At 42.9% G+C, this 13835-nt stretch overlaps 1 pseudogene; it reads right to left on the reverse strand.

The window, feature by feature from the left end:
• Window positions 1-2135: 2135 nt before the first annotated feature.
• LOC112104268 lies at window positions 2136-11940 on the reverse strand (annotated as a pseudogene).
• Window positions 11941-13835: the final 1895 nt, after the last annotated feature.

A 13835-nucleotide genomic window follows, 5' to 3' on the forward strand; every position in this document is an offset into this window, starting at 1 on the left:
GATACTCTTATTTGTATGTGTTCATTTTTTATCTGTATGCATACAGCTCATAGTGGGTGAAATCCTGACCCCACTGAAGTCAAAGGCAAAACTCACACTGAATTCAGTGGGGGTGAGGCCCCAGTATCTTTCAAACCGTAGGCATGCTGATTTGAATGTCATTACAAACCTAAAATCTGTGTCATATCCATGAATCTTTCTGGACAACATAGGCTGAATTTTAGATAGAAATTCTATAGAACTTAATGGTTATCGTATGATTTTGACATCAAATGTTCACTTAATTTCATGGTACAGTTCACTTATAGTTTTGAGTTCTTTCTAACCTAAAAACTCAAACCAAACCCATGTAAACTTAAATAAATAACTGTAAGGGGGGAAAAAATCCATGAGTTTCACATTCTTCTATTCATAGTTTCTTCACAGGCTCCGATATGTTGAAGTGATTCTTTTTTATTGTTCAAAGCAGCACTCAGCCACCCAACACAGTATCTCTGGTGCTTATATGGTCCTCATTACCATAGTATTTGAGCACAGTCTCTAACTGATTTACTCTATCACCATCTTTGTGAAATAAGGAAGTAATATTTTCCCCCACCCCGATTATTCCCATATTTTCCCCAGAATATAAAATCTCCATTTTAAAAATAGGGAACTAAAGCATAGCGGGTGAAATCTTGGCCCCATTGGAGTCAGTATTACAGACTATGGCTTGCATCCACAAAGGGGCTTTAGCATTGCAATTCTGAGCATTGTAATGCCTAACTTTTAGACACCTAGAAAATAATTGAATCAACAATGGGATCCACAGAGCCTGAGTTGGACATGTAGGCTCCCTGTACAATGCCTGGGGAGAGGGATTTGTGCCTAAGAACACAATCCACAAAAGCCAGCAAGCTGGGCAGAGAGCCATCTAAATTAGCCAATGGAAGCTGAGAACAAGAGGGGTGTGTACTAAGCCCTGCCCTCCTCATGGAATTTGATGCCTAAGGGTACGTCCAGACTACCCGCCGAATCAGCGGGTAGTAATCGATCTATCGGGGATCGATATATCGTGTCTCGTCTAGACGCGATATATTGATCCCCGAACACGATCCCATCAACTCCAGAACTCCACTGGGGCGAGCGGAGGTAGCGGAGTTGACGGGGGAGCCATGGCCATCGATCCAGCGCTGTGAGGACCCGAGGTAAGTCGAAATAAGATACGTCAATTTCAGCTACACTATTCCCGTAGCTGAAATTGCGTATCTTACATCGACACCCCCCCCCCCAGTGTAGACCAGCCCTAAGTGTGGTTTCAGGGAGACATCTATCTCTGTTTAGTAATCCATAGCTGGGAATCCCTCTCCTGGAATCAAGTGGCTTCGGTGCCTAAATTATTTCTTGCAAGGAATGTCAGTGGTGGTGGCGGCGGCGGCAGCAGCAGCCTTATACCTTTTAGCCCAGTGATTAGAGCACTCACTCAGGATGTGGGAGACCTGGGCTCAATTTCCCCCCCCCCCACCTGATGAGGAGAAAGCATTTGATTGGGAGTCTCACACTGCTCAGGATAGTGCTCTAACCCCTGGACTACAGGATATCCTAACATGAATCCCCACAGTGTCGCCTGTTGAAGCTGTTTCACTTTGTATAAATACTTGAATAGTCATTGGGTCCAAGAGAGAGTGACTCTAGCCTGATGGATAAGGCACCCACTTGGGATGAGGGACACCCACGCCCCCGCTTCAGTGAGTCATTATTGATATATAGTGGAGCAGCTTCAACAGGAGACACTGAAGACGACCCACATCAGGCCCACTCCCCAGTGGTTACAGCACGAGTGTGAGAGACTCTTGTTCAACTCCTTTCTCCCCATAAGGTAGAGGGGGAAATTAAACTCTGTTCTACCACCTCCTCAAGTAGCTAGATTTTGAGTCTGTCCCAGTATGTGGAGGAATGCCTATATTTTCCTGGTTTGTAGATTTCACTGGAGCTTAGGTAGGAAACAAATACAGCAAAAATGTAAGCCCCTACAGGACTGGGTACAAATCAAGTGGGTGTTATGTGGATTGCCATGGTGCCAAAACTGGAACTTAGCCAGCTAAATCTGGGGCTTAGAGGCCTATGTACCTTTGTGGATCTGCGCCTGAGTGAAGTCACCCAAGGTCAAATTTGAAATCTGCTGTGAAGCAGAAAAATGAACCCAGAGCTTCAGAGCCACAAGCTGGTGCCTTAATCCTTTGTCCATCCTCCTTCTCTCTGTAAAAGGAATAAATAGATGACATTTAATACATTCAAGGATGATACCAAACTGGGAACAACAAAGACATTTGAGAACAGAGGAGGAGATTATAAAAGATCTAGATAATTTACAAAAATGGGATGTGGAGAGAAAGTCTATGATGACATTTAGACTTTAGAAAAAATTAAGGAGGTGAAAATAATACTAAGTAGATGTAACAATGGGGGCTGTTCTGGTTGAAAATAGCAAGCAAGGGCTAGCCTGGCAGTCTGGTGAGGTAATGGTGTAGTGTGGGAATTCTGAATTCATACCCCAGTGAAAATCCCTTGCTGTTTTTTGTATGTGTGTGGGGACTAGGAACAATGTGAAAGCAAATTGATCATCTGATGGAGGTCATATCTTGCACAGCTCTCAAGTGGCCCCATCTCAGGGATGTTCACAGCAGCTCTAAAGGATAGAAGCTGTGTCCAGTCCTCCTTGATCAGTGACTGGCCTTCATGGTTGCTTGTATTAAGAAGAAAAGAATGCTGAAGAGAAAGATCTTGGAACGATAGTGCAGAGCAATCTGCATAGAATGTGATGCTGTTGCTTTAAACAAGAAGTAGTTTTATACTGAGTTATATTTTCTGCATGGATGCACCATGTGTACAATTATATCATCATCATGAGAGTGTATAGAAGGTATTTTAGAAGGTTCCTATGGGGGGCCTAGAGGGAAACTGTATACCATCTCATTACCAATTAAATTGTCTGCAAACTTTAGTGATTCACATTCTTACCTTATTGTTCTTTGATCACCTTTTTATTTAGAATCATTTAGTTTTCAGAACCATAGAATGATAGCATAGAAGAATTCTGACTGCTGATGCTGCTTAGTTAAGGGAAGAAGGGGAGGTGATGTCAGAAGGCTGTTGAAGGGATGTCTGAATCTTTAGAAAAAAGCGTGAGTTTGAACAGCAGAAAAGTTACATGCTGGGATTCCATGCTAAGCAACTCCTTCTGACAGAAACTAGCAAATGAAGCAGACTTTAGAATGTCTTTGTCTCTTTTCTTGCTTGTTTCCAGGTAGTAATACAACCACTCTAAAACCTTTCACTGAAAAGAAATACTGCAGGACAGCAGAAATAAATCCTGCAAATAGAGGAACCAGGTGGAGAATGTGAAGGAGGCAGTAACACATACTGTGAGGATTAGCAAAAGGAAAGCCAGAAACATGCTTTGTATTGAGCTTTCTTGACAATTTTGGTTTAATCCTTTCTGATTCCTATTAGCATTTGTTTGCTATCTTTGTAAATCTGCATTGAACCACTATTTCCGAGACATTTATCTGCCATTCTAATAGATGTGGCACAACAGTCCTCAGCTCAAGTTTCTCAGTTACATTGATTCTCAGTTACATTCTCTCTACGCAAATCCAAATACCTAGAAACAGATTGTTTGAGCTGTAGCTTTGCCCATCTTCTGGAGTTATTGTTAGCCATCATTTTCCACTACACTCCTTGAAGCTATTATCAGCATAAAATATCCCCATGGGCTACCTTTCCCCTGTCAGCAATGGGACCATCTATTCTGCTGAATTTAATATAATGTTGATGGCTGCTGAAAACAGTCAGAGATGCATAACCTACTACAATTTCCCTTTCCACCAACTGTCATTTTATAGTTTCCAGGTTTGGCATATCCCTGTGAAGAGACTAGCCTTTTACCTACTGCTACACATTACTACAATATGTAGTAACGTAGATTATCCTTGATTTCCTATAGGATTTCACAGATGGTCTGCATCCCTCCCTGCAGGGAACTGCACTTTTCAACTATCTCTACCATGTCTTGCTAGAGATTCTTCAAGCAATTTATGAGACATAGAGCCAGATTCATCTTTCTTCCCAGAGGTTCCCAAATAAGCTGATAAATTTCTATACAAAATGCAGCTACTGGTGAGGTAGAATGAGGCAGCATAGAACAAAACCATGCTACCATTTATGACAAGAATGGAAGACTATTGTACCCAATTAAAACTGCCAGGGGAATCTGTGTAGATGAATTTATTGTAGTAACCGGAATTATTTTAGTTACAGCTGGTAACATCACCTATAATTAAGGCTGACCAACATATATTCTTAAACTGAGCTTTCAAAAACTATTTTGGCATGAATTTTTTGGTGCCCTGTTTCAGATGCGTTTAAAGGGGCCTAATTTTCAGGTGGTGAGTACTCAGCACTTTTGAAAATTGGGCCCTATTTCCATACCACACAATTGCTGTGAGAGATGATTTAATAATATTTGAATGAGCTCCTTAGACAGTAGATACTATTGAAAATGGTAAATATTATCAAGAACTTTTCATCCGGAAACAAAAATTAATTAATATATATATTGCACACAAGAAGTTTTTTACACATGGTCTGTAGATATATTTGACCTCTAATCATTGCATGGTCAAACATGTAACAAATTTTCATATGCAGGATATAATACACAGGATCACTTTTCATTTCCTGGTGCAAAGTGTCACACCTCTCGGCAACTGCACCTGTATTCCCCCTCTGTGGTCTACCAAGAGCATCCAGTCTTAGGCTTCTGGCTCCCCAGTCATCACCTCTCTTGGGTGGAGACACTTGAGGTAAACCTGAATGGGTTTTTTTCCAGGCTTCATAGTTCCCTGCCTACATTGTGAATTCTCTAGCAAATCAGACTGCCTAAGGTGGCCTGCCTTGCCTTCTCCTCAGAGGCTATAAACAGTGTAATTGCCCGTAGGTATAATTTGCCACACAGACCTTTTTAAGCAAGTACATTTATTCTTAAGTTGAAAGCATTACAGAGAAACATATTAAAAACAATAACAGAATCTACACATATGCTAATAAGCTTACCAGAAATCACAGCAACTCCAGCAAGAGCTCTTGCAGCTGATCAGGACTTCACATCCCACCAAGGAGTTTTGCTGTAATCACAAGACCATAACCTCTGTTAGTGCGGAATTAGTACCCCCATGAATAAGTCAAGTCCTTCCAACCATACCCAGAAAGAGTTGGGGCCTCCCTTGGACAGAAGGTCCTGTCTGTTTGCTGGATCAGAAAGAAAGCTTGAGTCAGTTTAAACTCAGGCGATTTATCCAAAAGACCTTTCTTTGTCTCAGTCTCTGGAGAATGCAGTTTGAACCAGTATAGGCGAGACTCACCAAGAGGTGGTACTTGTCCTGAGGCATAACAATCTGAGGGAATTTGCCTAATCATGCTCCACTGTTCTTAATTCTTGGAAGTGCTCTGGTCACCCTCCTCAATGGAATTACATACAATAATACATAAACTTAACACAGTAAGGTCTCCCAAATATATTTGGGAATTGCTATACCTATCACACTGAGTTTTTAGTCAGACTAATACTTTGTACTTTTATAGCACTTCCTGTCTGATAAACTGAGTTCCAGTCTTACAAATATAATTAAACAACACCTCACAACCATCCTCTGTGGTAGGTAAATGTTATCATGCTCACTTTTAGGCTACATCTACACTTGTGAGAGTGCACAGTTAGATGTGAGTGTACTGCTAGAGTGTACCCTGTATCCATGCTGACTATCCACATATGCCATGCTGGTCATGGGTATATGCTGTCCACAGGCATAAATCCATGTCCGCACCACCCCTCTTCAGTACACAACTTTAGCAATAAAATTTCATGGGTGGTATCTCAAAGTCTTATGTGTCACAGGATACACCCTAGGAACTGTCTTGCTGCACATGGCTGAAACTGTACTTGACAATGGCAGCTCCTGCTCATCTCTCCCTTCTGCCAAACTGTGTTGGAGACATGGAGCAAATCCACAAAGATGTGGTTCTGCTCCTGCTAGGAGGATTGATGTTTATGCAGTGCAGTCCTGGATATTGAACAGAATTGGTCCAGGGAGCTGTCAGATAGTAAAGACACCTGACCTCCAGGGGGAAATGAAAATTCACTCAGGCCCCATGGAACATATATTCTGAATGGTGGGATCACAATGGTATGTAAACCAGCGAATCAGCACAATGTGGTGGGACCACTTTGCCTTGGAAACCTGGAATGACAACCAGTGGCTGGAGAACTTCAGAATGAGGAAGCAGACTTTCATTGAGTTGTACAAGGAGTTTGCACCAAACCTCCAACACCATATCACTCTATTTGGGAAATGCACATCAGTACAGGAGCAAGTGGATATTACCCTTTAGAAGCTGGCAGCACCTGACAGCTACCAGTCAGTTGCCAATCAGTTCAGGTTTGGAAAGTCAACTGTTGGGGTGGTGGCTGTACAGGTTTACCAGGCTATCTACCCACAGGTAGTTGCCATTACCCAAGTGTCACAGGGTGTTCCACTCACCACTTGTTTGGCTCCTTCTCCTGGTCACTCTGGGAATTAGCTCCTTGAGGTTGGCATGCCTTTCCATGGTTGTACGCCATCACCCAATCTCTCACTCTGGTCTGCAGCTCCCCTTTCATTCCAGGACCTGCAGAGTCTGCTTCATGACTCAGCCTTACAGCTAGGTCACTCAGTGTCCCCCACCCCCTTCCCCAGGGTAACGTCCTTCAATTCCCTGTCACTCCCACAGTGACCTAGGCAGCCTTCTTGTTCACTGCCCCGCTAGTCTATGACATGGCCTTGGTAGCTGGTAGGGGAACCTGGGCCCACGCAGTATTCCAGGTTTCAGTCCAGGGACCCTACAGAAAACAGTTATGGGCTTTCCTCTCCCAGCCCTCACTGCTACTTCCCCAGACTGCTTCCTACAACTCCTGGTTTCCATCCTTGCTCTGAAACCCTCCTCCCCCTTCCCAGGGAGTGACTACACTATCCCATGACCACCACTTGTCTGTTGCCAACTTCCTGGCTTTATAGGCCCTGCCTATTCCAGCACAGCTGAACCTGCTTGCAGTCAATTCCCTGTTCCCTGGCTCTTCCTCCAGGTGCAGCCTATGGAGTGAATAGGCCTACCTGGCCACCTTAACCCCTTCCAGTCCCACCAAGTCCTTGAAATAATAGCAGATTTTCAGAGGATGGTTTTTCCAAATTGTGGGGGAGGAGGCATTGACAGAGCAAAACACACATCCCTGTACTTTGCCCAATAGAAGGGGCCAGTGAATACATGAACTGCAAAGGTGGTTCTCCAAGGCTTAGTGGACCACAGGGGCCATGAACATGAACATTTGACACACAGGAAAGGTCCATGATGTCAAAGTCCTCAGAAGATCAGGGATGTATGGCTGGGGGAAGGGGGAGGAAGGGACTTTATTCCCCCAAAACAATGTGACTATGTACAGTGTTTGTGCCAACACTTATTTTGGGGGACCCTACATATCCATTCCTACCATGCCTCACGAAGCCTTATCCTTATATCACCAACCCAAGAAAAAGGCAATTCAATCACTAATTGAGTAACTGCAATATGGTGGGGGAGTGCAACTTTGGGTGTTAGCAATCCTGCTGGGGTGACGCTGGACCGGTTTAGATGCCAGTGTGGCCAACACAGTTCTGATTATTGTGGAACACTGTGCTTTGCATAACATAGCTGAGGCTGAAGGGGAATACTTCCACACAACAACTGCTTTTCAAAACCAGTTCAGACAACTTTACTTCATTCATGTGCAAACTGCTCCTGGTTCCCAGAAGGCCAGGGAAATTTGTGATGCTGTGTGCTCACATACAATGGAAGACCAACAAGCCAGAAGGTGACTGGGACACTATTGTGACATTGTGTTTCTGCTTGACAAGCTCAAAAAAGCATTGCCACACACCTCAGTTGTGAGATACTTCAGTGGGTTTTGATCTCCTGCAGTTAATGTACTAACTGAGAGCAGACAATTGGAATACCTCCCAGAAACTTAACACTTTTGGCTGTGATTTTGTGCTGTGGAGACCTTTAATGCACTTTAATGCCATCATCGAGTAGTATTTTTGTTTCATGTCAACTGCTCTGTTTCAGGTTGGTTCATGGGGAGCACATAAACTTTGTCACAGTAATTAAAGAAACAGTTATGTAAGGATTTTGGAGGAACTTAACACATTCCCTCCTTACTATTCTGTCTGACACCATATCTCAGGGCTCTTATCAGATGATAGGCACGATCGCTCCCATGACATGACTACTTCCATGATTGCCAGTAGTAACTATTGGTAGGGGTAGGAGAGTCATTAAGAGCTCAGTGTCACATATTTTCACCATTACTTCTGTTTTCTTTGTATTCTCCCTTAGTTATCAACAAAGACAAAGATGTTTCATTTAACTTTGTCATCTGATTTCCATTGTGGTGCTTTGGACAGCAACAGTTATTTCACAGCATACCTCTTTGCATGAACCCATTAACCTCTTTAGTACTCGCCTCATTCTCTCCCCCCCGCCTTTCCCCTCCCCCCTCCCCCACGGTTGTGGAGAAGGGCTTGTGGGAAGAATGTTAGTATTTCCATAGCACTGTCTTTTACAGAAGTCACATGTACTGTGAATTATGCTACCTCATTCCAAACTTCAGGGAAGCATCATATTGATCATGCTTGTAAAAAAAAAAAAGTGCACATACAAGTGAAGTGAACAGTAACTTCTATGTACATACATGAAACAGGGCTAGATTCATTTCTAACAGGAACAAATGAGCAAAATTGCAAAATTCTCTCAGAAGTGGGTAAACGTTACTTTCTGGGAAGATGTCTCCTCACACTTCCCTCCCCCTGAGAAGGTGGGAATGCCCACAGAATATTGTGTGGGGTGACAAATGGGGATGTCTCCTGAGTGGGGTTTGAGAGTTGAGCATAGACTGGGCTACAGGGACAGGATGGGGATCATTGTTCCCCTCCCCCATGATCTGGGGGGTTCTCCAGTGAGGAGTTTCAGGTTCTGTCAGCGTGTGCTGTGGCAGACGTCCAGCGTGCTCCTTCACAGTAGGGGTGGGCATGTAATCACCACCTCTGCAGCAACCTGGTCTGCAGCTGGAGGAGAAGGTGCTGCCCGTTCCAAGAGAGGAGTGGTGGTAATGGCAGCTGAGGAGCAACAAAAGCATTCTGCCATCAGATGAACTAGGGACTGCATGATCCCACTTCCTCTGTGTGCACTCCCATTGCCTGTGCTTTCTCTCCATTTGCAGGAATGCCTGATCCTGCCTAAGAGCCCAATCCTCCCTTGCCCTAAAGAAAATCCAATTGCTCCTGACTCCTCAGAGGGGGCTTCCTCAAGGGGCTCTGCCAGGTAGAGATGCAGAATCACATGGTCTTCCTCCTCCAACTCTCCTGGGACTTCCTCAGAGGTCCCAGCTCAGTGCCGGATTAAGACCTTTAGAGGCCCTAAGCACTGAAAAGATTATGGTGCCCCCCCCCATATGTAATTCAAAATAAAAACTAAATCATAAAATAAAATTTTATTTTTTGAAATGACAAAAATTAAAAGTATGCTGAAATTAAAATAGTTTCTTTCTAGATTTTCTGATTGCAAAATTCTGGATAAGTTCATCGAAGCTGACTCGACAAAGCATGTCCACTTTCATACACAATAGGGAAAGTGAATCAAGTCTGTCCTGACACATTGTTGTTCTCTGCGGGTTTTTTTATTCTTTTCAGCTGAGAAAAAGAGCGTTCTGCGGCGCAGTTAGTAATCATCAATGTTAGAAAAATACATAGTGCAATCTCTACATTTGGAAATACAGATTGTATTCCATCTTTCAATATTGTGTCATAAAGATCAATGTGACTGAATTTCATTTTTCCTGTTTCATTAAACTTTGCACACATATAACAGTGGAACTGCTGTACTTCTCCACAGAGATTCATGTTCAAGTCAACAGGATATGAGTCAACTAGCTTTTGGGAACCTTGTGAATATTGTTCATCAGATAAGTCCATATCGTTTAGAAAATAAAATCTACTTGATACTTCTTTGTACACTTCACCTCTCCTCTTCATATGAGCTTCAAGTGTATCAATTATAGTGTAGTAAGTATATATGCGAAATTTGTCTCTAGGATTCAATGCTGTTTCTGTTGCACTGCTATCATTTTTTTTTTCCTGATTCGCTTGCAGGACTGGGCTTCTTTGTAGTTAGTATCAGGCAAGATATCTTTTGATATGTCTTCAAATCTTTCGAAATCATTCCTCAAAGTGTGTAAATGGTCTGCTAATGATTGACAGAGGTCTGCACATGTTTTCAAATCCAATTCTTTTTCTTGGAGAGCTTGACTTGTGTGGTAAAAGTGTTGTAAAATTTCATTCCACATGGTCAACATGAATGCAAACTCTAGTTCTTGCATCTTGTTTGCAATGTTTTCTGCCTCTCGTATAGTTTCTCCCTTTTGGGATTGGTCTTCAACTATACTTTCTAATGCATCCACAATCTTTGAGAAGGACTCCAGAATTGCACTTGTTGCCACTGCATGTGCCTCCCAGTGAGTATTAAAAAGAGATTTCAACACACGATCATTGCCCAAATATGTTTTAAGAACTGCCCATTGGTGTGTTGAGGCAGAGAAAAATGTATAAAGTAACTGGACTGTTGAGAAAAACTTTACTGCCACCAGACAACAATCAACAGCACTGCGGCCAACAAGATTGAGAGAGTGTGCAGAACATGGTATGAATATGGCATATTTGTTCTGTTCTAAAAGCTTCTTTTGCATTCCTTGATAACGCCCTGACATGTTGGCAGCGTTGTCTAAGATTGACCTCTGGACTTTGAGAAATCTATTTTGCAAACTTGGCACAGATAATGCAGTACTTGATTTGCCATTTCTTCACCAGTGTGGCTTTTCAAATTGAGGAATGTTATAAATCATTCAACTGGTTTTCCATCTGTGGGAGACACATATCTTAGTACAGTACACAATTGATCAATATGTGAAAGATCAAGTGTAGAGTCAACAGATAAACTGAAGTACCCAGCAGTACTTATTTCGTCCACAATAGCTGAATGAACTTTGTCACTCATTAGACCAATGAGTTCATCACATATTGTCTTGGATAAGTATGATGGGCTACCTTTGCCAGCATTCCCATATTTTGAGATATGGCCTGCTAAAAATGGGTCAAACTGAGCCACAAGCTCCAACAATTCCAAGAAATTTCCATTCGGCAATGATCCAAATGTGTCATTTGATCCCCAGAAAGGCAGACCACGTTCAGCTAATGTTTGAATAACAGCTATAACACGCTGCAAGACATGTTGCCAGTATTCACGCTCCCCTTTAATTTGATCTTCCAATTTTTGTGTCAATCCAAAGCCCTGTCTTTAATTTAAATATATCACCATTGAATCTCTGTGAGTAGTGCTATTTTCATGTTGTTCAATTAAAACTAAATCCACCTGCAGCAAACCGGGATGTTGAAGGTTTATATGCAAAAAGTTTGCAAACAAAAAACAGTACACAGACCCTGTTGATGGTGAATACAGTAGCCATTCTCGAGTGTATTTCTCACCATTCGCTTTCATGCCGAAAAATATTTTTTGTGGACAATATCTTGTTTGTTTGACATTGGTAAATGTCTGACGTGATTTCTCAAATGGCCCAGTGTGGTGTGGACAGTCATTTGGTCCACAATCTATCCAGTAAGCTACATCATCGGTACTGAAATCAACCCACATACCACGATCTTTTCTCCTATTATTTACAGCATGAGCAGATTCAGTCTCTGACACATCCACACCTTCTAGAACAATGTCTGTTTTACCACCAGGAGTAGGATGATCAGTTACAGACTGACACATCCACATGTTCTGGAATGGTGTTTGTTTCACCAATAGAAGAGGGGTCAGTCTCTGAAACACCTACAGGTTTTGGAACGATGTCTGTGCTACTGAGAGAAGATGTTGCTTTGATGGATTCGCTTTGAAAAATGATGTCAGCTTTGGAAGATTTTGGAAAATTTCACTAGTTTTTTGTTTCCTTTCTTCTGCCAGTTTACGTTTCTGTGCTCCACTCAGTTGGTTACGTTTCATCCTGCCCCTTATCTCAGTTATCTGAACTTAAAAAAAAAATAAAAAATTACACAACGCACACTATTTTTATGTATATAAGAAAGAAAAAAAACCTAATCAAGTACGTATAACTCAGAAGAATATATCAATAATAAAACAATTTTTTTGCAATACATGACAGGATCTGATTTCCTCGCATTATTTCGATCTACATTAGTAGGACGCACCCCTGGTTTAGATGGGGATAAGTAATAAAAAGAGAACAGAAAAATAGGGGAAGAGTGTGTAGTGGAGTGTAAGGAAGTCTAACAAAGTTCTGATTTTTCCCATGATGACTACTTCAATGCTTTTTTTGAAATATCAAATATTTTTTTAAAAAATCTCTTTTTTTTTGGTGCCCCCTGCTTTGCTGGTGCCCTAAGCATGTGCTTAGTCTGCCTATTGGGTAATCCAGCCCTGTCCCAGCTGGTTCTTTGCTCTGTCCCTCCTGGGCATTCCATCATACAATGAGCCTGTCAGGGTTGTGGAGTGGGTTGTGAGTGACTTCCGGCTCCATACTCCCAGCCCTGGAGAGTACTAAGTCCAGATCTTCTTCATATAGACATGTGCTAGGTCCCCTCCTCCCAGAATGACTGTTCGAGTCCTTCTCAGAGAATGCCAGTCTCCTCCAGCTTCTGTGAAATCCCTCCAGCACAGGTGAATGTTCCAGCCAACTCAGATGAAGTTGTGGAAGACAGCAAAGTCTGGACAAACACCGTTCAGCATCCATGTGCGTGCCAAAGGCTAGGCAGCTGCTCTTGGACCATGATTCATGATCAATAGATTACAGCAGAAACTGTTTTGAAGTGCTCAACTCAAGTTGTTGCTACAGCTGGCAAGGTGGGAGTCAGCGACCTTTATACCTTTGTGTAAGGATCAGGTAGCAAAGGGATCAATGCATTGTGGGAGTGGCATTGGAGGATGATTGATACCCATGACCTGGTACATGCCCCTTGCTCCCATCCACACTGCACTGCAGAATGGATACAGGGCCATGCCACAGTAAAGGTATGTGTCATACCCACACCCCTTACGCATTCTAACTTTCACTCACTAGATTGTCCTTCGGAAACATGCTTCAGGGCTTCAGATGTGGAGAGCAGGGACATTTTGGCACAAGAACACACATGTAACTGTAGACACTCCTAACTGCCTTGGTAGTCCATCGAATTCGATGACGACAAATCTGTGCAGATCATCAGTTGTTGGTCTTATGGTGTGCCCTCTGATGACTGTACAAGCCAAGTCTAGAGGTGCACATTTTGCTGTAGATGGTGCATGGGAAGTTCGCGGTCAGTGGATTGTGCACTGCTGATGCTCTGTGACATCGTTCGCGTGCCTCTTGTAGACGCCAGCAGCGGTCTTCCTCAAAGGCGATGCAGGTATTTCTGACTGTTGCACGCCACTGTGTTCTGTCGCTGGCGGCGTCCTCAAGGTCCCTAGATTTGATACTGCTATAGTGCAGATTGGCTTTGATGGTGTCCTTGTAACGTTTCCGTGGACGACCTATATGCCGGATGCCCTGGGAGAGCTCACCATACAGAAGCTGGTGGGGGATTCTGTTGGTATCCATGCGGCTGACATGACCGGTCCAATGTAGCTGTGACTTCATGATCATCATTTCGATGCTTGTCATCTGGGCTCTCTCGAGG

The sequence above is a fragment of the Terrapene carolina genome, unplaced genomic scaffold, assembly GCF_002925995.2.
Source record: "Terrapene carolina triunguis isolate 2854851 unplaced genomic scaffold, T_m_triunguis-2.0 Scaffold69, whole genome shotgun sequence".
NCBI classification, from domain to species: domain Eukaryota; kingdom Metazoa; phylum Chordata; order Testudines; family Emydidae; genus Terrapene; species Terrapene triunguis.